This window comes from Rattus norvegicus, chromosome 6, assembly GCF_021556685.1.
Source record: "Rattus norvegicus strain SHRSP/BbbUtx chromosome 6, alternate assembly SHRSP_T2T, whole genome shotgun sequence".
Lineage (NCBI taxonomy): Eukaryota > Metazoa > Chordata > Mammalia > Rodentia > Muridae > Rattus > Rattus norvegicus.
Genome location: NC_141539.1, coordinates 67,611,731 through 67,634,013, shown reverse-complemented (window position 1 = coordinate 67,634,013; position 22,283 = coordinate 67,611,731). Strand labels below are relative to the sequence as shown.

The 22,283-nt window shown below is 38.1% G+C and overlaps 1 protein-coding gene across 3 annotated transcripts in view; it reads right to left on the bottom strand.

Annotated features, from left to right (window-relative positions):
* Pnpla8 (patatin like domain 8, phospholipase A2) overlaps window positions 1–21,838 on the bottom strand; it is a 61,954-nt gene extending 40,116 nt beyond the window's left edge. Inside the window, exon 1 of one of the 3 annotated variants that reach the window (XM_087553194.1) lies at window positions 21,777–21,838. The gene's annotated coding sequence lies outside the window, so the exon portion shown is untranslated. 3 annotated transcript variants of the gene reach the window in all.
* Between the last annotated feature and the right edge of the window lie 445 nt (window positions 21,839–22,283).

The window sequence follows — 22,283 nt, the reverse complement described above, 5'->3', positions numbered from 1 at the left end:
AGTACAGTGGGTGAACTTTCTCAAGTAGTTACTAACAATTGGGAATTCTAAATTTTATCATAGGAGCGGCTTGACTACTACGGCCCTTGGTGGTAACAGCTGAGGAGGACCAAATGAGGTGCTCACTACTTATCGGGAGTGGCTCTGTCTGGTGCAGCCCTATGCTGTGGATCAGTGTTCATACTTGGTTGGTTTACAAACTCAGATCTCAACAGAAACGTGACAAGGCCGTTATTCACTCAAGCACTTGTGGCCATTGTACTAGGGGCCTCCCCTGGAATTTGGTTATCTTGCTCGGGACTCTCTCTGTATCTGAGTTCTCTGCTCCTACACCCCATGGATCTGTGGATCCATTACACTGGGATGAGAGAGACTCAGTGATCCTTTGATCAGCCCTTGCACATCGCTGAGGTTTCCTCATTGCACGCGATAGGGTGATCATGACTGCTATAAAATTATATAAATTATAAGGGTGAGATGTAGAGGGCCGCAATAACATTCGCCACCACTAGATGGCGCTGGCTTCCACTGCGCCCCACGTGGAAGGCCAGGATACCCTCCGCCATTACAAGATGGCGCCAGCCTTCGCCGCGCTAGCTGGCCCCCTTTCAGGAAGTTAACTGTGTGCATGTGCAAGAGTGTCTTCGTGTCAGGTCTTTGCCCACTCCGGGGCGTGCCTTATGAGATCATGGGTAAACAACCAATCAGGTGTGGATGCGCCGCAGGAGGGTTTTATAAGCGCGCCATGTTGGCGCGGCGGGGCTTTTTCCTCTTCTAAGATTAATAAAGTTGATCACAGTAAGGATTTCTAAATGTCCGCGTGCTTCTTGCCAGCGGAAAGTCGTGCGCGGGACACACAAGTAACTCCCTTCAAGAATACAGGACAACACAGGTAAACAGGTAGAAGCTGTTAAAGAGGAAACACAAAAATCCCTTAAAGAATTACAGGAAAACACAACCAAATGGGTGAAGGAATTGAACAAAACCATCCAGGATCTAAAAATGGAAATAGAAACAAAGAAATCACAAAGGGAGACAACCCTGGAGATACAAAACCTAGGAAAGAGTTCAGGAGTCATAGACTCAAGCCTCACCAACAGAATACAGGATAAGAGAATCTCAGGGATGTAAGATATCATAGAAAACATTGACACAACAGTCAAAAAAATGCAAAATGCAAAAAGCTCCTAACCCAAAACATCCAGGAAATCCAGGACACAATCAGAAGATCAAGCCTAAGGATAATAGGTATAGAAGAGAATGAAGATTCCCAACTTAAAGGGCCAGTAAATATATTCTACAAAACTACAGAAGAAAACTTCCTTAACCTAAAGAAAGAAATGCCCATAAACATACAAGAGGTCTACAGAACTCCAAATAGATTGGACCAGAAAAGAAATTCCTACCATCACATAATAGTTAAAACACCAAATGCACAAAACAAAGAAAGAACATTCAAAGCAGTAAGGGAAAAAGGTCAAGCGACATATAAAGGCCTATCAGAATTACACCAGACTTCTCACCAGAGACTATGAAATCTATAAGATCCTGGGCAGAGGTCATACAGACCCTAAGAGAACACAAATGCCAGCCCAGGTTACTATATCCAGCAAAACTCTCAATTAACATAGATGAAGAAACCAAGATATTCCATGACAAAACCAAATTTACACAGTATCTTTCCACAATTCCAACCCTACAAAGGATAATAGATGGAAAATCCAACACACAGAGGGAAACTACACCCTATAAAAAGCAAGAAAGTAATCTTCTTTCAACTAACCCAAAAAAAAGACAGCCACATAAACATAATTCCACCTCTAACAATAAAAATAATAGGAAACAACAATCATTGGTCATAAATATCTCTCGATATCAACAGATCAATTCCCTAATATAAAGACATAGATTAACAGACTGGATATATGAAGAGGACCCAGCATTTTGATGCATATAGAAAACACACCTCAGTGATAAAGACAGAAACTTCCTCATAGTAAAAGAATGGAAAAAAAATTTCTAAGCAAATGGTCCCAAGAAACCAGCTGGCATAGCCATTCTAATATCAGATAAAATCAATTTTCAACCAAAAGTTATCAAAAAAATAGAGAAGGACACTTCATACTCGTCAAAGGAAAAATCCACCAGGATGAACTCTCAATTCTGAATATCTATGATCTACATGCAAGGACACCCATATTCATAAAAGAAATCTTACTAAAGCTCAAAGCACACATCACACCTCACATGACAACAGTGAGAGACTTCAATACCCCCACTCTCATAAACGGACAGATCAAGGAAACAGAAACTAAACAGAGACACAGAGAAACTAACAGAAGTTATTTAACATATGAACCAAATGAATTTAACAGATATCTACAGAACATTTCATCCTAAAACAAAAGAATATACCTTCTTCTCAGCACCTGATGATACCTTCTCCAAAATTGACCATATAATCAGTCACAAAACAGGCCTCAATAGATACAAGATAGAAATAATACTATGCACGCTATCAGATCACCATGGACTAAAGCTAGTCTTCAGTAACAACAAAAAAACAGAAAGAAATCCCACATAAACATGGAAGCTGAACAATGCTCTACTCAATGATAACCTGGTCAAGGAAGAAATAAAGAAAGAAATTAAAGACTTCTTAGAATCTAATGAAAATGAAGGCACAACATACCCAAACTTATGGGACACAGTGAAAGCTGTGCTAAGAGGAAAACTCATAGCTCTGAGAGCCTCCAAAAAAAAAAAAAAAAAAAAAAAAAAAACAGGAGATAGCATACATTAGCAGCTGACAGCACATCTGAAAGCTCTAAAACAAAAAGAAACAAATACATCTAAGAGGTGTACTTGGCAGGACATAATTAAACTCAGAGCTGAAATCAACCAAATAGAAACAAAAAGAACTATACAAAGAATCAATAAAACCAAGAGCTGGTTCTTTGAGAAAATCAACAAGATAGATAAACCCTTAGCCAGTCTCACCAGAGGGCAGAGAGACAGTATCCAAATTAACAAAATCAGAAAAGAAAAAGGAGACATAACAACAGAAACTGTTGTTAAGTTAAAAAAAAAATCATCAGATCCTACTACAAAAGCCTATATTCAAAAAAACTTGAAAATCTGGATGAAACAGACAATTTTCTAGACAGATACCAGGTACTAAAGTTAAATCAGGATCAGATAAACCATCTAAACAATTCCATAACCCCTAAATAAATAGAAGCAGTCATTAAAAGTCTTCCAACCAAAAAAGCCCATGAACAGATGGAGTTAGTGCAGAATTCTATCAGATCTTCATAGACTACCCTAATACTAATACTCTCCAAACTTTTCTACGAAATAGAAACAGAAGGAACACTACCCAATTCATTCTACGAAGTCACAATTACACTTATACCTAAACCACACAAAGACCTAACAAAAAACTTCAGACCAATTTCCCTTGTGAATATCGAAGCAAAAATACTCAGTATAATTCTAGCAAATTGAATCCAAGAACTCATCAAAACAATCATCCATCATGATCAAGTAGGCTTCATCCTATGGATGCAGGATGGTTCAGTATACATCAATGTAATCCACTATATAAACAAACTCAAAGAAAAAAAACCACATGATCATCTCATTAGATGCTGGGAAAGCATTTGATAAAATTCAACACTCCTTCATGATAAAAGTCTTGGAAAGATCAAGAATTAAAGGCCCGTATCTAAACATAGTAAAAGCAATACACAGCAAACTAGTTGCCAACAGCAAACCAGTAGCCAACATCAAGCTAAATCAAGAGAAACTTGAAGCAATCCCACTAAAATCAGGGACCAAAGCTGCCCACTCTCTCCCTACCTATTCAATATAGTACTTGAAGTCATAGCCAGAGCAATTAGACAACAAAAGGAGGTCAAAGAGATACAAATTGAAAAGGAAGATGTCAAAATATCACTATTTGCAGATGATATGATAGTATACTTACATGACCCCAAAAGTTCCACCAGAGAACTCCCAAACGTGATAAACAACTTCACCAAAGTGGCTGGAAATAAAATTAACTAAAACAAATCAGTAGCCTTCCTGTACTCAAAGGATAAATAGGCTGAGAAAGAAATTAGGAGAATGACACCCTTCACAATAGTCAAAAATAATATAAAATATCTTGGGGTGACTCTAACCAAGCAAATGAAAGACCTCTATGATGACAACTTCAAGTCTCTGAAGAAAAAAATTGATCTCAGAAGATGGAAAGAAATGGCCATGTTAAGACTGTCTCCCCTCATCTAGTAATAACTGCTCATTAAATAGGCTTCCTAAGTTCCCTTATCTATCAATGGCTCATTTAATCAAAGTAGATGGGTAGTATGATTGTTGTGCAAGCACTAAGACCCAAGTTATACTTGTAAGCTAACCACCTACATGGAGGTAGAGCAGAGACAGGAGAAACCCAGGAGCTTACTGACCCTAGTCTACCCAGTGGTTGGGTGAGAGAGCCTGTTTCAAAGGATATCAGTGACAAAAGAGTGACAAAAGAAGACATTAGATGTTCACTTCTAGCCTATACACACATACATACCAGCTTAGACACTATATGTGGCAGCTTCTTGCAAGTGGTTCATAACTACAGTACACAAAATCATACCTAATAGCAATAACCTCAAATAGACAAGAAATGCAAAACAGGCCATCAGTGAAAAATAAAACAGTAAATTGATGAGAAATATTTATAAGTCAAGAAAGATCAATTAAAACATATTTTGACCAGGTTTGGTGGCATATTAGTACAATCCCAACACTCAGAAGGCTTAGGCAAGAAGATCACAAATTTAAGACTAGTATGAACTTCATGGTAATAGGCAGACTGAAATACAGTGTGAGACCCACTGAACAAAAAAGCAAACAATAAAAACCCTATGCAGATATTGTATCCTTTTAACTAGTAAAACTGTGGACTACAGAAATACCTTAAAGGTACATGAGACATAGGTCACCAAGAATATGCAAGGACACAGAATCAATTTCTATTATTAGGCATAGATGGCAGTAACTGGGAACAGTTTGAGTGCTATGCACTGTTGTAATGTGTTAGGAAAATAGGATACAGAAGCTACTTGACAAAACTCTGATGAAATTTTTATTCATTCATTCTTTTTTGTTTGTTTGTTGGTTTGTTTGACTTTTGAAAAGTTTCTCTGGCTGTCTTGGAACTCACTCTAGACCAAGAGATCCACCTGCCTCTGCCTCCTTACTCCTGAGGTTAAAGGTTTTCCACAATCGCCTGGCCATTTGACTACATTTTAAGTGATAGTTAAATTTTATTTAATTTTTAAAGATGGAGAATAGTTAGACCAACAAAAGAGATGCTATTTCCTGTGAAGACTGGAATTTTGGAAGGTAAATTAGTCAATGCAAAACACAGTTTTTATCTTTAAGAGAATATGACAAGTTTGTTCTTGAGTCAAATATGAATGATTACAATCTGAAGAAGTAGATTCAGGTTGAGCCGAATAACATGCCCCACTGTAGATATGGCTATATAAGATTTTTACTAGTTATGGAGCAAAGATAGTCATAAATCAAGGTAATGGAACCTGGATGGCAATGGGGAGCCACAGGAAGATGAGACGTGTAAGGAAGGTAAAACGACGTTTCAGTTGCTCCTATCTTAGAATATTTGGACTCATCTATTGCTGTGGGAAGAACCTATAACCATGGCAACTTATCAAAGAAAGTGTTTAATTTAGAGATCACAGTTTCAGAGGGTTATTTAGCAGTCCACGCAAAGCACAACCATGGTGTCAGGAACAACTAAGAATTTTGATTTAGTTAGGGTTACTACTGCCATGATAAAACACCATTGATCAAGGCAATAGCAACTTATAAAATTAGTCATTTGATTAGGAACGTGCTTACAGTTTCAGAAAGTTAGTTCATGATCATCAAGGTGGGGAGTGTGTGTGTGTGTGTGTGTGTGTGTCATGGGGGGGGCGGGGGGAGGACAGGGACACACTGGGCCTAGTAAGGGCTTCTGAAACCTCAAAGTGGACACCCTAGTGACACCCTTTTAACAAGCCCACACCTTCTAATCCTCTCCAAACAGTTTCACTAACTGAGAACCAAACATTCAAACATATAAGCCTACAGTGGCAATTTTCCTTCAAATCACCATAAGCTTACATCATAAGTAAGTAGGAGGCAGAGAAAGCCAACTGGGAATAGGAAGGCCTTTTAAACCTCAAAGCTTCTCACAGGTGGCACACTTCCTCCAACAAAGCCACACTTCTTAATCATTCCCAAAAGGTTCCACAAACTAGGGATTAAATAGTCAAACATGTGAGCCAATGTAGTATCCCATTATCATTCAAATTAGAATATTCAACCCCCTGCCAAACCTCCAAAGGCTTATGGTCATATCATAATGTGAAACGAATTTAGTCCAACTTTAAAGGTTTCAATAATCTTTCAGTCTCAACACAATTTAAAAGTCCAAAATCACTTCTGAAAATCAAGGCAATCTCTTAATTGTAAGCCCGATAAAAGCAAAAGTAAAAAGCAAATTATATATACTTCCAACATACAGTAGTATTGAATATACATTATTATTTCAAAAGGGAAATACGGAACCAAAGCAAGACCAAAACCAGCAGGACAAACTCCAAATCTGATGGTTCTTCCCTTCCAGCTTAGTTGACTGCAACACATCTCTGTCTTGGGCTGGTCCTACTCAGTCTATTGCTCTCCTTGGCATATGCCTCATGACTCCAGCATCTCCAACATCCTGGTGTCTTTAATGCGATCTCAGTTATACTTCCACACATTTGCCTCCCAGGGCCTCTTGCCCTCCTGAGCTTGTCTTGCAGACCCTGCCCTGTCACAGGCTGCCCGGCCTTAAGCATGGAGAAAGGTTCCACAAACCCTTTACTCCTCTTTCCCCATGTGTCCTTCATGGCTCTAAAGCCCAAACTACTTGGATGACACTACAAGTTTGACTGCCTACATGGGATGAGGCCTGGTTCTCAATCACATTTGCATAAGATTCCCACTGTAGCTGCTTTTTAAAGACAGATTATACTTGTCATGTATTTCCTTTCTACAAGTTGGAAACATAGTTGGATGGCATCTTGTCTAAGAGCATCCCTTCCTTTATTCCATTTTGGAACAAGCCTTTAACTTTTCATCTCTTTCAGCACAAGGCTTGGCTATAGCATTAAACTTCCTGGTGCTCATTTTCACTTCAAAATGTGTCTTTTCTATTCCTTTTTGCCCTGCTTGCTCTTTTTCGTTAGAGACTCTCGAAAGAATGATTACAAGTAATCAAGTGACAAAACTAGTATTTTAGGCAGTCGTGACATCTCTACCAAGGAAATCAATCTACTGTTTGTCAATTTTTCATCAGAAAAAAAAAATTAGGGCAAGAGTAGAAAGCAAACAATTGTTTTGTCAGAATATCACAAGAATGCTCTAAAGGTCAGTTGCTAATATTATTTTCTTTTGAAACTCCTTGAGCTGAACCTCCATAGTCTGCATTGCTCTTAACAGTAGGGTCTTGCAAATTAGGATGATCTGTTAAGTACCTGCTTACAGCCTGCAACTGTTTTCCTAATCCAAATTCCCAAATTATCCCCCATTCCCCACTAAAAAAAGTATGGTCAGGCCTGTCAGCAATATCCCACTCCCTGACATTAACGTTCGTCTTGCTTTTCTATTGCTGTGATGAGACACTATACTATGTCTAAGGAAACTTACAGAACTTCATTTAGGGTTTATAGTTTCAGAGGGTTTGAGTCCATGACCATAAAGTGAAGGGAAGGGGAGGGGAAGGAAGAGGAAGGAAAGGGATGAGACGAGGAGAGCTTCCATAAGACTGGGTTGTAAGCAAGCCTGTAGGGCATTTTCTTACTACTGATGGAAGAGGACCCAGTCCATTGTGGATGGTGCCATGCCCTGGACTGATGGTCTTGGGTTCTATAAGAAAGCAGGCTGAGCAAGCTAGTAAGCAGCACCCCTCTCTCCCTACATCAGCTCCTGCCTCCAGGTTCCTGCCCTGTTTGAGTTTTCATCCTGACTTCTTTTGATGATCAACAGTGAAATAAATGGGAGTAAGCCAAAGAAACCCTTTCCGCCCAATGGTGTCATAAAAACTCTACAACAGTCCTGGATCTGCATATTCTAACTATTTACTTTCCTGAAATTCTAATCAGGTATTCATAATAAATAGGAGCCAATAGTCAAAGTCACTACATCTAACTATTAAAAGTTTCCCAGAACCTTTTAAGCAGATCCAATTGGCTGGCATCAGTATTTGTTTCCCTTCTTACCAAGAAGTTTTGTTATTAAGGCTTTACAATTCTGAATTTTAAAGAGGTGGCCTCCAAATATAGCATATTTTTTATTTTTGCTTTCTTATTTATTTGATGTGTATGTGAGTTTTCCCTTCATATATGCATATACAACATCTGAATTCCTGGTGCTCAACAAGTTTAGATTAGAAAAGGGCATTAGATCCCCTGGAACTGGAGTTACTGATGGCCATTAGCCAGCCCTTGATTTCTAGGAACTCATCCCAGGTCATCTGCAAGACCAATAAGTGCCTTTCATTGCTGAGCCATTCTTTCTTTTGGAATATCTAAAATAAGACATTGTCAATTTAAAAAATGCTGAAACATGATAGAAAAGAGGATTCTTTAATGAAAGTAGTTTAGAATGAAACTTTAAACATGAAGGCCTGGTTTAAAGAAGTAAAATATCTGGGCAAGCAAACAGTTTTCAGAAACCATGATCACTGAGAGGACATAGCGGCAGCACCCTCATTTAGTTTTGCTATAGCCAGGAGTAGCACTACTTTTTTGTTTGTTTTTATTCAGAAAAATATACTAAGGGAATGCTAAGTATCTCAGACAAGGTCTAAAGAAGTAAATACAAAAAGTTCTTATCCACTGACCAATCTTTCCAGCCCCAAGTCTTTTGTACCCAGACCAAAAGGAATCATGTTGTACCTTTTTAAATTTACTAAACAGCCTGGTTTTAGCCCACTTTCATTTAGTTCTTTGTATTTTGGCAGCTCACTTGGAAAAACTAAACTTTTGAAATTTTAAATATATACTTAAAAGTTCCTTGTAATAATGTATACTTCTCCTCAGCAAAGATGATTCATGCAGTCTTTCTTTTCATAAGAAGAAAACTAATATTTTCCAAAAGGTATACATCTTAGACTGAAATTAGTATCTTTGGCTAGGGAAATCAAAAGCTTTAGTCAATTCTGACAATTAAAATTTCTATAGAGCCATTTGTTAGTGCAACTAATCCAAAAGACTGAATAATAAACACACTAAAATGTTGTAAAATAGGTCAAGTTTTGTAAACAGATTTAGATATTTGTTTACTAAACTGAATTTCACAATCATTATGTACTTTAACAGGAAGGCCTCAAGTAGGTAGAATTCTTCCTTACAGAATTTTTCTTCCTACTAAGGATGTGATTTCCCAGCAAGGGAAAGTTTTAATACACTGGGAAAATATACAGATTAACAGACTAGCACTAACACACCACTATAACCTTTTATCAGAGTCATTTGGATAAAATATAATTGTTCGATTTAAATATCCTGTTTAGTAAAGGGAAAAAACATGCAATTATTGTTTTCTATGACATTTTTAGTAAACTAAAGTTGTTTTTTAACTTAAAAAGTTAAAAGTTTAAAAATGTTAATTAGTTTAGTGTGTGTAAGTCAGAGGACAACCTCCAAGAGTTGGTTCTCTCCTCCCATTACAGCTTTCCTGGAGACGAAGCTCACATAACCAAGATAGGGGCAAGTGCTTTACCCACTGAGACGTATCATTAGCCTGAAAGTTGTTTTAATTTTATAATAGTGTATTTAATACTTACCTGAAGAGCTTTAAATAATATATAAATAAATATAGTGAATGTAGAATATCTTTTAAGTTTTAGCTTTTCAAACTTTTTTGGTAATATACTTTCTTCGTTTAGGTTTTTATTTACAATAAATATCTTATTTTACAACAGACAAAAATCCTCTCTTAATATTACAAATAAAAGTGACATACTTTAGGATGAAAATCTGACAATACAAAAATCCTACCTTAATGTTATGAATCAAAGCAACATACTAAACAAATTTATGAATCTGTTAAAGGAGAACTGATTCCAAACTACACTTATGACAACCTAACAAACACATGTTCACATTGTAAAGCTATAAAATTCTTACTTGGATTATTGTTTTTCTTTTTTTTAAGTTGTCTTATACATTTTCTTTCCTTGTTTTCAGAACAGTTTGAGAATTACAGAATGTTACATCCCAGTGGGAGCTAGCTAGGATAACAGGATCACATATGGGAGGCAAACATAAAGAGTCAAAATTTTTAAATGTTTAAGCATGCAACTCCAATTATGCATGCAAATATATTTGTTCCTTTGAATAACTGAGGAACCTGGCAAATTGCTACTTTCCTGGGAGGAAGAGAATAAATATAAAGTGTATAGCAGAGTTGCTATTACGACCAGTGATTGCAAGTTGGGCCCAGAACATTGGTATATTCATTAGAAATTCTGAAAACATTTTATATTAAGAGCTTCCCAGCCTTAATCAGAGCAGCTTCTCTTTGCCATAAACAGTGCAGAAAACAGTACAAAGAATAGTGCAATGAACAAGGGTGCTGAGAATGTGACAGCTTGAGTACTTACCCCTATACAAGACTTTTGTACTACTTATTCTTAGTTTCGGGGATCATCTCAGAAGAGCTAGAAAGAGTTTTGAGCCAAACAGTAGGGAGGAGGACTAGAAAATGTTGTCTTTTGTACAGAGTGCAGCCAACAGTCACGACCTCACAATAACTATGGCTGACTGACAAGATTAAATTTATCAATGGTCAATCACAGATAAGGGAGGAACTTACTCATCCCTGCTGAATCACTGGCGATTTATGGATTAGAGAGAAGCAGTCCTTATCTTCAGTTGTGTACATACTGAGGAGCCCATCTGGTTTCAAAAGATAGTTGTAAATCTATGAACTCACTGGGTTTCTCCAAGTGTGTGTATGTGAGAAAGGGCCTTATGTGTATAGACGGTATAACAAGACTGGGAGGAAGTTTAGCAAGAGAGTAGGAAGTTACAATAATCAGAGTATACTTCATACACCAATGACATTGTCAAAAATAAATACAATAAGTTATTTTTTAAAAACCCCAAATATAATATAGATTGTCTTAACTCATAGTAGTATTTGTAGTAGTAGTAGTAGTAATAATAATAATAATAACAAAAACTAAGACACCAGGACTGAAACTCAGGTGATAAACTGCTTGCCTAACATGAATAAAGTCATAGGTTCAATCCCTAGTGCTGCAAAACCTGGGCATAACAGTGCATATCTGTAACCCCAGTCCTTGGGAGGTGAAAGCATGAGGATCAGATGTTTTAAGTCATCCTTAGCTACACAGGGAGTTCAGGAAAACCAGGACTACATAAAACCAAGTCTTCAAAACAGGTTCTCCACCTGTGGGTCATGATCACCAAAAGACCATTGCAAAACATAGATATTTACATTATAATTCACAACAGTTGCAAAATTACAGTTATGAAGTAGTAACAAAATAATTTTATGGAGACTGGAGTGAAGGCCCAGTGGTCAAGAACAGACACTGGCTGTTCTTCCAGAGGACCCGGGGTTCAATTCCCAGCACCTACATGGCAGTTTATAACTGCCTGTAACTCCAGAAGTTTTAGATGATCTGACACTTTCACACAAACATACATGCAGGCAAAACACCAAAGCACATGAAATAAAAGTAAATTGTAAAATAAATAATAATAATAATAATAATAATAATAATAATAATAATAATTTTATAGCTGGGGATCATCACATGAGGAACTATAATTTTTTTTTGGTTATTTTATTTATTTACATTTCAAATGTCCCCCTTCCCGGTTTCTCCTCTGCAGGCCTCTATCCTATCCTCCTCTCCCCTCTGCCTTTATGAGGGGCTCCTCCACCCACCCACCCTCTCCCACCTCATCCCTGTACCATCCCCCTACACTGGGGCATTGAGCCTTCCCAGGACCAAGGGCCTCCCCTCCCATTTATGCCACTTAAGGCCATCCTCAGCTACATATGCAGTTGGAGCCATGTAGACTCTTTGGTTGGTGGTTTAATCCCTGGGAGCACTGGGGGATCTGGTTAGGTGATACTGTTGTTCTTCCCATGGGGTTGCAATACCCTTCACCTCCTTCAGTCCTTCCCCTAGCTCTTCCACTGGGGTCTCTGGGCTCAGTCCAGTGCTTGGCTGTGAGTATCTACATCTGTATTGGTCAGGTGCTAGCAGAACCTCTCAGGGAACAGCCATAAAGGCTCCTATCAGCAAGTACTTCTTAGCACCAGCAATAGTGACCAGGTTTGATGTCTGCAGATGGGATGAATCCCTGGGTAGGGTGGTTTCTAGTGGTCTTCAGTCTCTGTTCCATTTTTTTTGTCTCTGCATTTCCTTTAGACAGGAACAATTCTGGGTTAAAATTTTGTAGATAGATGGGTGGCCCCACCCCTTAACTGGGGGCCGTGTTCTATCTCCCCTTTATTGAGTATTTTGGCTAATGTCATCCTTAGGACTTTCTAGTGGCTACCCCCAGTTCCCCACCCTCCACTGCTATGAACCATTAGAAAGGTTGAGAACCACTGCTCTAAAACAAAACAAAACAAGATTTTCTAACTTAAAGCAAAACAAAAGTGTTTGTTCTCTGTAAGAAATTTCTTTCAATGCTGGAGACAAAGATGGATGGAAAATAATATTCAAGCAAATGGCATTTACGCAAGCAGGTGAAGCTAGTTCTTAACTGTCAAGGAAGGCTTCATGTCAAAAAATTAGTCCAAAAATATAAAGAAGGTCACTCCATAAAAGGGGTTAATCCATTAATAACATGTAATAAGTATATGTATGTACCAACCTTGGTATACTCAACTTCATAAAAACGTATGGACACTAATGGTCATAACCTCACAGATAGGTTCTGATACGATAATGCAAATGACTTTAATATCTTTCTCAGAATACTTCAGAATTGACCTCATAATTTATAAAGAAGCTTCAAGTTAAACTTTAACATAGAGATCAAATGAGTTTAATAGCTCTGAAGAATATTCATCCACAGCTATGGAAAAAATGCATTCTTCTCAGTAACTCAAGGAATTTCCTTTAAAACAGGCCATATTTTAGACCACAAAGCAAATCCTAGCCAATTGTTAAAAATTCTTATTAGATCATAATGGAAGAAACCTAGAAATAAACAGCAAGAAAAACTAAAGGAAAAAATATGGGTATTAGAAAAAATATGGGTACTTTTCAATTATTAGTGGGTCTTCAAAGAAGGTGGGAGAATCAATTCATATAATCAAATGAAAATGAAAATGAAAACTCAACTTACCATAACATGTAGAATATAGAGTGAAGTGAATACCTATGAATGCCCACATTTACAAATCAGAGCAATAACAAATAACTCAGTAATATACCTCAAGATCTTAGAAAAGCAAGATGCCACCATCAAAATTACAGGGAACAATAATAAAGAACAGAACTGAAATCAACAAAACAGCAACAGAAAGAACAGAGAGAATCAATGAAATAAGAATTGGTCCATGGAAGAGAAAACAGAGCTGATAAGGATTCAGTCAAAGTAACCAAAAGACAAAGAATATGAGGGTTAATAAAACCAGAGGCATAAAATACTTCCCATGTAATACCCCTATTATAACAGACCCCACTAAAATCCAGAAAATCACTAAGTAATATTTTTAAAAATCATATTGCAATCAATAAGAAAATCTAAATGAAATGGATACATTTCTAGATACTAATGGCTTACAAAAACTAAATCAAGAAAATACCAGAAAAAAAAAAAAGGAGAAAAACCTAAACAGGTCAGTAAGAAACAATGAGACCAAAGCTGTATTAAAATTTTTATCAAACAAAAATAGCTGAGAACTGGACAGGTTCATGGTCAAATCTACCATACCAACACAAGCTCCATCAAAATAGCACACAAAATAGAAAAGGAAGAACCTTCCAAAATTATTCTATAAAGCCAGCAGCACTTTGATACCACAACCAAATCTAGACAGAACAAAAGGGAAAATATAGACCAGTATTCTTGGCAAAAAACTTCAGTAAAATACCCATGAACCAACTTCAGCAATGCATTAAACAGAACATATATCAGATCATATATCAGATCATATATCAGATCATATATCAGATCACATATCAGATCACATATCAGATCACATATCAGATCATGCTAGCTTCACTTCAAGGACGCAAAGATGGCTCAACACAGACAAATTAGTAAATGTAATAGAGCATAAACTCGGGAACAATTCACACAATCATTATCATCATCATCACTCTCTCTCTCTCTCTCTCTCTCTCTCTCTCTCTCTCTCTCTCTCACACACACACACACACACACACACACACACACACACACACACAAAGTCAGCCTTTGACAAAATTCAATTATCCCTTCATGAGAAAAGTCTGGAAGAAACTAAAAATGGAAAGATTAAACCTCAATATAATAAAGTTTACCCAACACAAATGCATAGCCAACATCATCCTGAATAGGGGAAAACTAAAAGCATTCCCTCTAGAATTTGTAATGAGAGAAGGATAGTCATCCTCACCTCTCTGACTTAGTATGTTATTTGAAATCTTAGCACAATGAGATAAGTTTAAGAAATAAAAAGAAAAATGAAAAGCCAAATTACCATTGTTAATACATGACATGATCTTATGCTTAGATGAACTTCAAATCATCAACCGGAAAACTCTTAGATCTGATAAGATAAATGCAACAAAGTACTGGGATACGAAATGAACTTACAAAGATCAGAAGCTTGCCTGCCTCCACTCTCCTTCACCTTACCCTCCTCTATTCTTCAGTCTTCCCTCCCCCACCTTTCTCTTAGTACTGGATATTGAATCTAGGGTTTCTTGCATGCTAAGCAAGCTCTTGACCATTGAGATTTAGGTCCGAGTTGTTTTTACTTTATTTTGATAGGGTCCCATTAAATTGTACAGGGTGACTTGGAACCAACTCTGTAGTCATGCTAGGCTTAAGCTTTTAAGTCTCTCAGCTTCCCTGGCAGATAGGTTTATAAACTTGTACCAGTAATTAGTAGCTTTTCTATGCACCGATAATAAACTTGCTAAGACAATAAAAAAAAAAGCAAAAGAAAAGAAAAGAAAAGAAAAAAAAAGGAGATTAATTCCAATCACAACAGCCACCAACTACAAATACCTAGAAGTAAACCAAAGCATATAATAGACCCCTACTGTGAAAAAAATAAAATACTGAAGAAAAAATTTAAACACTGTTAAGGCCATAAAGTAGCAGAATCAATAACTAAAATGCCCATATTACTAAAAGCCATATACATATTCAATGTATCCCCACCAAAATATCAATAATATTCTTTATGTAAGTAGAAAAATAATCCTAAAATTCAAAATAGTAATCCTGGGCCAAGGTAATTCTGGGCAAATGGAACAATATTGGAGACATAACAGTATTTGATTCTAAGATGAGCCCTAGAGCTGTAACAAAAACATAATATTAGCATAAAACAGACTGAAGAATAGATGGAACAGGAAAAAGTATTAAGAAATGAACCCATGCATCTGATTCTCAAGAAAGGGGCCAAAAATACATGTTGAAAGTCTGGATATTAGGGCCAATGAGATGGCTCAGTGAGCAAAGGCACTTGCTACCAACCATAATAATATGAGTTCAATCCCCTGAACTCACGTGGTAGAATGGAAGAAAAAACTTCAACAAACTCTGTTGACCACTACATGTGTACCAACCCTCCCACACAACTAAGTAAGTAAATAAACAAACAAACAAATAAATAAATGCATGTATTTTAAAGGCTGGATATATATATATATATATATATATATATATATATATAAATAAACTTGTGGGTTAGAGAGATGGCTCAGCAGTTAAGAGCACTGGTTGTTTTTCCAGAGGACCAGGATTCAAATCCCAGCACTTACATGGCAACTCACAGCTATCTGTAAGCCCAGTTTCAGGGGATATAGCATCTTCACACAGACGTACATTTAGACAAAACATTCATGCCCATTAAAAAAAAAAAAGAGTTCTTAAAAAAAAAAACCTTGAAACTTGAACATAAAACTCAACTCAAAATAGAATCAAAGACCTTAACGTACTGAGAATTGGAAATCACTGAAAGAAAATATAAGTAATCTCTTCAAAATCCAGTTAGAAGCTGCCTTGCCTTTCCATGGTTTTCTATTCTGCTTTTCTTATTTACAATACCTAAGGTATGGAAAGCAGCCCAGGTATGATGTAGAATACAGACACACGATGCAGTGTTATTTATTCATAAAGCAAAACAGAGTAAGGTTGTTTGATGGAAAATACATGGAACTGGTTGATGCCATGTTAAGCAAAATAATGTAGTCTCAGAAAAGTATCACTGGTTTCTCTCATGGTAAAGTCTGGGTGGCCAGAGTACTGTGGCATAAGAGTAAAGGAGAAGAAACTATTACAAAAAAGACCGGGGATCAGGGCAAGGCGGGGGGTGGGGGGAGAGAGGATCCTAAGACAGGAGCCATGGGAGGGATGATGAAGGGTTATATAAACTCATGAGAATGTCACAATAAAAAGTCCAACTTTACACAATTAATATGGACTTTAAAAAGTGGCTCAATCCTCATATACTGGTGAAATGAATGATGATGATATAAGGAAAAAAAGGAAAAAATTAGGGTTATATTACAATACAATACAATACTCTGTTATTGTACATTACACATGTTACCACATAGTGTTATTTCAAACTGCATTTAGATTAGCTACAACTGTATACTGAAAACTCTAAGAGCAACCATAAATATTTTTTTTCCTTAAGATATGGCTGAGGGTTGGTGAGATGACTAAGTAGATAATGGCACTTGCTGCCAAACCTGATGACTTTAGTTTGATTCTCCAGAACCTATGTGGTGGGAGAGAGTTGACTCATGATGTTGTCCTCTGATTTCCATGTGCTATTGCATGCACACACACAATAAATAAATAAATGTATTCTTTTAAATCTTTGAAAAACATGCTAGGAAAGGGAACCATGGAATAATCTCAAATGCCTGGTTAAAACAGTAAAAATACTGAGCATAGTGGCGTATGCCTGTAATCATAACACACGAGACAAGGGAAGAAGAAGGTAAGTGTGAGACCAGCCTGTGCTACAGGGCAAGACCTCTTGTATCGCATACACACATGCACACATGCACATGCAATTAAAATTGCAAATTAAAAAGAAACTCACGGGGGCTGGAGAGATGGCTCAGCAGTTAAGAGCACCCGACTGCTCTTCCAGAGGTCATGAGTTCAATTCCCAGCAACCACATGGTGGCTCACAACCATCTGTAAAGAGATCCTATGCCCTCTTCTGGTGTGTCTGAAGACAGCTACAGTGTACTTATATATAATAAATAAATAAATCTTTAAAAAAAAAAAAAAAAGAAACTCACATGTAAAGATGAGGAGAGAATTCTAAATAATGTACACACACACACACACACACACACACACACACACACCCCAAAGCATGCAACAAAGCACAAAAAGTCCAATGCAGGTTTACTCAGGATGTAGCTTATGTAAGGAGGCAGTAGAGAATTACACTGAGAAAATCAAAACAAAAGTTTTGCAAACTCTGTGCAAAGGGAGGAAAAGTCTCAACTAAAATCCTATCTATACTTAGTTGGTGCATTATTTTAATACACTCACCTGTACAGAGGAAAGACAGAAGGATACAAGCCTGTCTGCCTTCCTGGCTCTTCTGAGTTTCTCAGGACTTGCAGTGAATGTGATTCTGTTTAGTTAGCATAAAACCGGCAACTTCCACCACACAGAAATACTTGATAAAGTACATGTAGATAAGAACTCATGCTGTGGGACTGGGAATGTAGTTCAATTGGCAAAATACTTACTTACCTAGCATGCAGAAAGCCTGGGGTTTCATCTACATAAACCAGCATGAACAAAAGCTGCGCTGAAGATCAGCATCTACGTCTTATTACCACATAGCACTAGTGTTCTATGCAAATGAAGACTGGTCTGAGTTAGTTAATTATGTGGAATTCCAGAAGAGACAACTAAAACTCCAAGGCAATGTCATTGTCTAATGTTGGGCAATGGGCAACCACCACTGAACATTAACTCAGAAAGATTACAAAACATGCCATGGAATGAACTATCACCTAGAGAGATCTGCACATACAGCCAATAGGAAAATGTGCAACCAGCTTTAGAAGTAGCACAAAATTAAGGCTAAATATCCAAAGATAACAGGAGAATAAAAATACTAGAGGCAAAAAGAAAAATTAATTAATAAAGAGTATAGAATTCTGAAATGTTAAAAATTAATACTCCTGGCTACATACTAGTTCTGAAACATACCTATAATGTACTGATAAGGATTGAGAGAAGTTTGGGAATGATGATATCCTAAATAGTGAAAAATAAAAATAAAAGCCTTCGATATTAGATTTAAGGGAAACACCTTTGCATGGGATAAAAAAGGGAACTTAACAGCAAGAGGATGACCTTACTCAATATCAGGCAGTCTTGTGAATCAAGAACAATATTAGCAAAAAGATATATATTAATTATTTGTACTCCTAATAGTGTCATGAATTAAAGTAGAAAAGGAAGGGTACAAAGAATACTAATTAGATGGGACAGTCAGAAGAACTGATACTTCAGCATTTTAGTGGCTCTGAGAGAACTGAGGAAATGAAGTCTTGTGAAAATCTTGATAAAATATTCTAGGCAGAAGAAAAAGTAAGCAACATTTTGGTGATAGAATAAGCTGGTTGAAAGCATAGATGATTCACTAGATCAGTCCAAGACTGAGGCAGAAGAGAAAGCAATCCAAGTCTAGACTATGCTGATACAGTCTACATTGGTTCCTTCCAAAAAGACACAATCATTTAGGGCCAGTGATCTTGCTCACCTGGTAAAAGTACTTGCCATGCAAACTAGACAATTCAATCCCAGAAACTCATAGTGGAAAGAACCAATCCCTGAGACATTATATACCTATCAATTTGGCATCAATACACAGAATATAAAGCCCCCAAAATGGAAAACATTACAGAAAAATAATTTTGCAAACAAAATGAGAGATTCTAATTATAGCTATCAGAAACCACCACCATCAAGCAACAACTACTTAACAGAGAAATGAGCAACAAGCTTTACTTCTACTAAACAAATGCCAGCATTAGAAAATGCACTGAAAATGTTTTGAGAGGAAAGTCAACCACAACAAAAGTTACGGCAAAAGTAGGAAAAAGAATGAAAAGGTGAAGAGTGCTGTAAACTGGGGAAAGAGCTAGAAGGACTAGAGGTGTGTAAGCAGAAAGGGAGACTAAGTTCTATGCTAGGGAAAGGAGTGGAATTTTAACAGACATTGAGAGACTGAGGGAAATGCTAGGTGTCGTCCCAGTTACGGACAGAATGAACATGCAGAGTATGTCATTTAAAATTGCAATAATGCAGCCAACAAGGCAATGAGGGTCTGAATACAATAACAGTGCAAGAATGCAGGAGTGGGATCTACTGAGAATTACATTTTGAAAAGAGAAGAAGAAAATTACAAGAGAAAGAGATGGGGCTGGAGATGGTTTAGTGGTTAAGAGCGTGTGCTCTTCTTCCAGGGACTGGAGCTTGGTTCCCAGAACCCGTATTACGCTGCTTACAGCAGCCAGCTCACAACTGTCTGCATGTCCCGGGAGATCCGACACCTTCTTTTGGTTTCTGCAGGCACTTGCACTCATGTCTGCATTAACTACCGACACATACACATATTAAAGATAAAAATAAATGTAAAAAAACAGGACTTGGTGACAAGCATAAATGGGATGAGAAGAAGATGTCAAGAAAACTCTTTTAAGTTTTCAAGTCAGACACAGAGGGAAAATGCCACTTGTCAGTATGAAAGAAAGACCTGGAAAGGGGACAGTTTACATAAACTGGATTTTCTTTTGCATTTACAGAATGCAGTAATGACAGGACACTGAAATAGAAATACAGAGACTGCATTTATGTATGATATAGTCAGCACAATAACAACTGAACCCTTAAGGCCAAGTGGTTACCCAAGGATGGCCTACAGTATTTGGATGCACAGGACCTAACAAAAATAGGCTCCTTTTTTTTTTTTTTTTTTTTTTAAATGCTCAGCTACAAATAAATACACCTTGTATTTTCCTTGACATTTCAAGATAACCATGAGCTTATTAGTATGACTTTGGTTCAAAAAGTAAAACTTGTTTTGAGAACAATGTGGATAGAGCTTTGAGTGTTACCCAAAGTTAGTAACAGTAAGAAAAGCACTCAAGCAAACCAGAAAGCATTGAAAGAAAGTATCCTTTTAAAAGCAAAGGATACTAAACAGAATAAAATACAAGAGATTGGGAGTGAGTGGGAACTGAGATGAAACAAGTCTAGCTCTGACCTTTGTACAAGCGTAGGTTCCTCAAATGAAGCAACAAATCCTGTCTTTACTGACTAAGAAAAACAACTCCAAGTACAGACTGTTCCTGTATCAATTCTGCATGTGAAAGTCTGGATGTATTAATATAAACTAGTGAAGCTGGTCTTTCATTAATCTGACATCATTAACGAAGAGGGCCATTGCTAACAAGATTTTAAAATTAGATGGAGAAATACAAAACAAGATAGAAAATAGAACTATTAGCAAAAACTATGAAGCGAGGTCTTTATACTGGAGATTCATCTGATATGCATACCGAATTTCACAAAATAGCTATATGGAATTTGGTACAACTGACTGCTTCACTAAAACATAAGCTTTATAATTCAGTCTAATATACTTTTATAAAAATCCTCACATTTTTAAAACATTCTTCACATTTCCTTCACCTTGACACCCTGAAATATATTTTTGACAATCAGGAATTCGGCCCCAGAATACAACTGTTCTTGGAAATGAAAATGGCAATTTTAAACGTATTCTAGGATAGCCGCTTATGTCCTAAAATATTGTCACTTTAAAGTTATTGCTGTACTGGGTGGGGAAACTAGTCGTATCCCCGCCCCCCCAACGTCCCCACCATCATGACAGAAATGGCACTGATAAGAGGTTCTGCAACCTGCTGACTCATACAGTTTCTTCATCTTTTAAAAGCCACGCACATCTGATTCTGTTTAAGCAACAGCGCTCTGGGATAGGATCATTTGCGGACGGGAAGGAAAAAGTCGCCGACAAGTAAAAATATTCAGCCACCAAAATACAAGACGCACACTGCCTAGTCAAGGACGAAGTAAAACGACTCGGGTGAACTGCCAGAGAACACCCCATTCAGGACCCGACGGGCCACGGCAGAGAGGGGCTGGGCGGGATCACCGGAGGGGGCGGGACGCAACCAACCAAAACACCTCGGCTGCTACGCCCGCGGTACGGGGACAGCCGGGCTCAGCGCCCGCCAGGACCCGGAGGCCTGCGCACCGGGCCTCCGAAATGCCCGCGGGACAGCCCGGCGGAGCGCCCGCACCGCGGAGGTCACCTGCCATCCCGCCGGCTTTCGGCCACTCACCTGGACGTAGGCAACAGTCACGGGCGCCGCGGCCGCCCCTTGCCTTCCGCCAGCGATGATGTCCGCATCAGCCTGCCCGGCCTTCTAGCAGCTGCGGCGCCCGGACCCCAAACACTGGCGCTACAGCCTCACCCTCCGCTACGCCCCGCCCCCAGCGGAAGTGACGCATGCTCTCTAGGTCCAGTTTTTCTGCCTTCGGCCCTCCTAGGCGTGCACAATAGGGCGTGGCTGAGGGTGAGGGGGCGGGGAGCTTGTTGGAGCTGAGTGTTTGGGAGAAGCACGACTTCGGAGTGGGCAAGCTATATATTTTATGGTCTGTTGTGACGGTTAGGCGGAGATTAATGGCTTTTAATCTCAGTGCTGTCTCACAGTAGAGTCCCTGGTTATTTGCTTGCCGATTACCATCTCTGTTTTAACAGAGCTGAGCGTGCCAGAAGGCTCTGCGCGTGATCTGTGTTGCCCAGGTTCCTGGGAACCGCTTTAATAGCAGCCTGAATATGGGTAGCCTAGCTAGACCCTGTGTTCCTGCAGTGGTGATACCTCCTCTTTCTCTGTTTCTAGCACAGCTACGGGGTCTGTCAACTTAAAAGCTTTTTTTGTTTTTTGC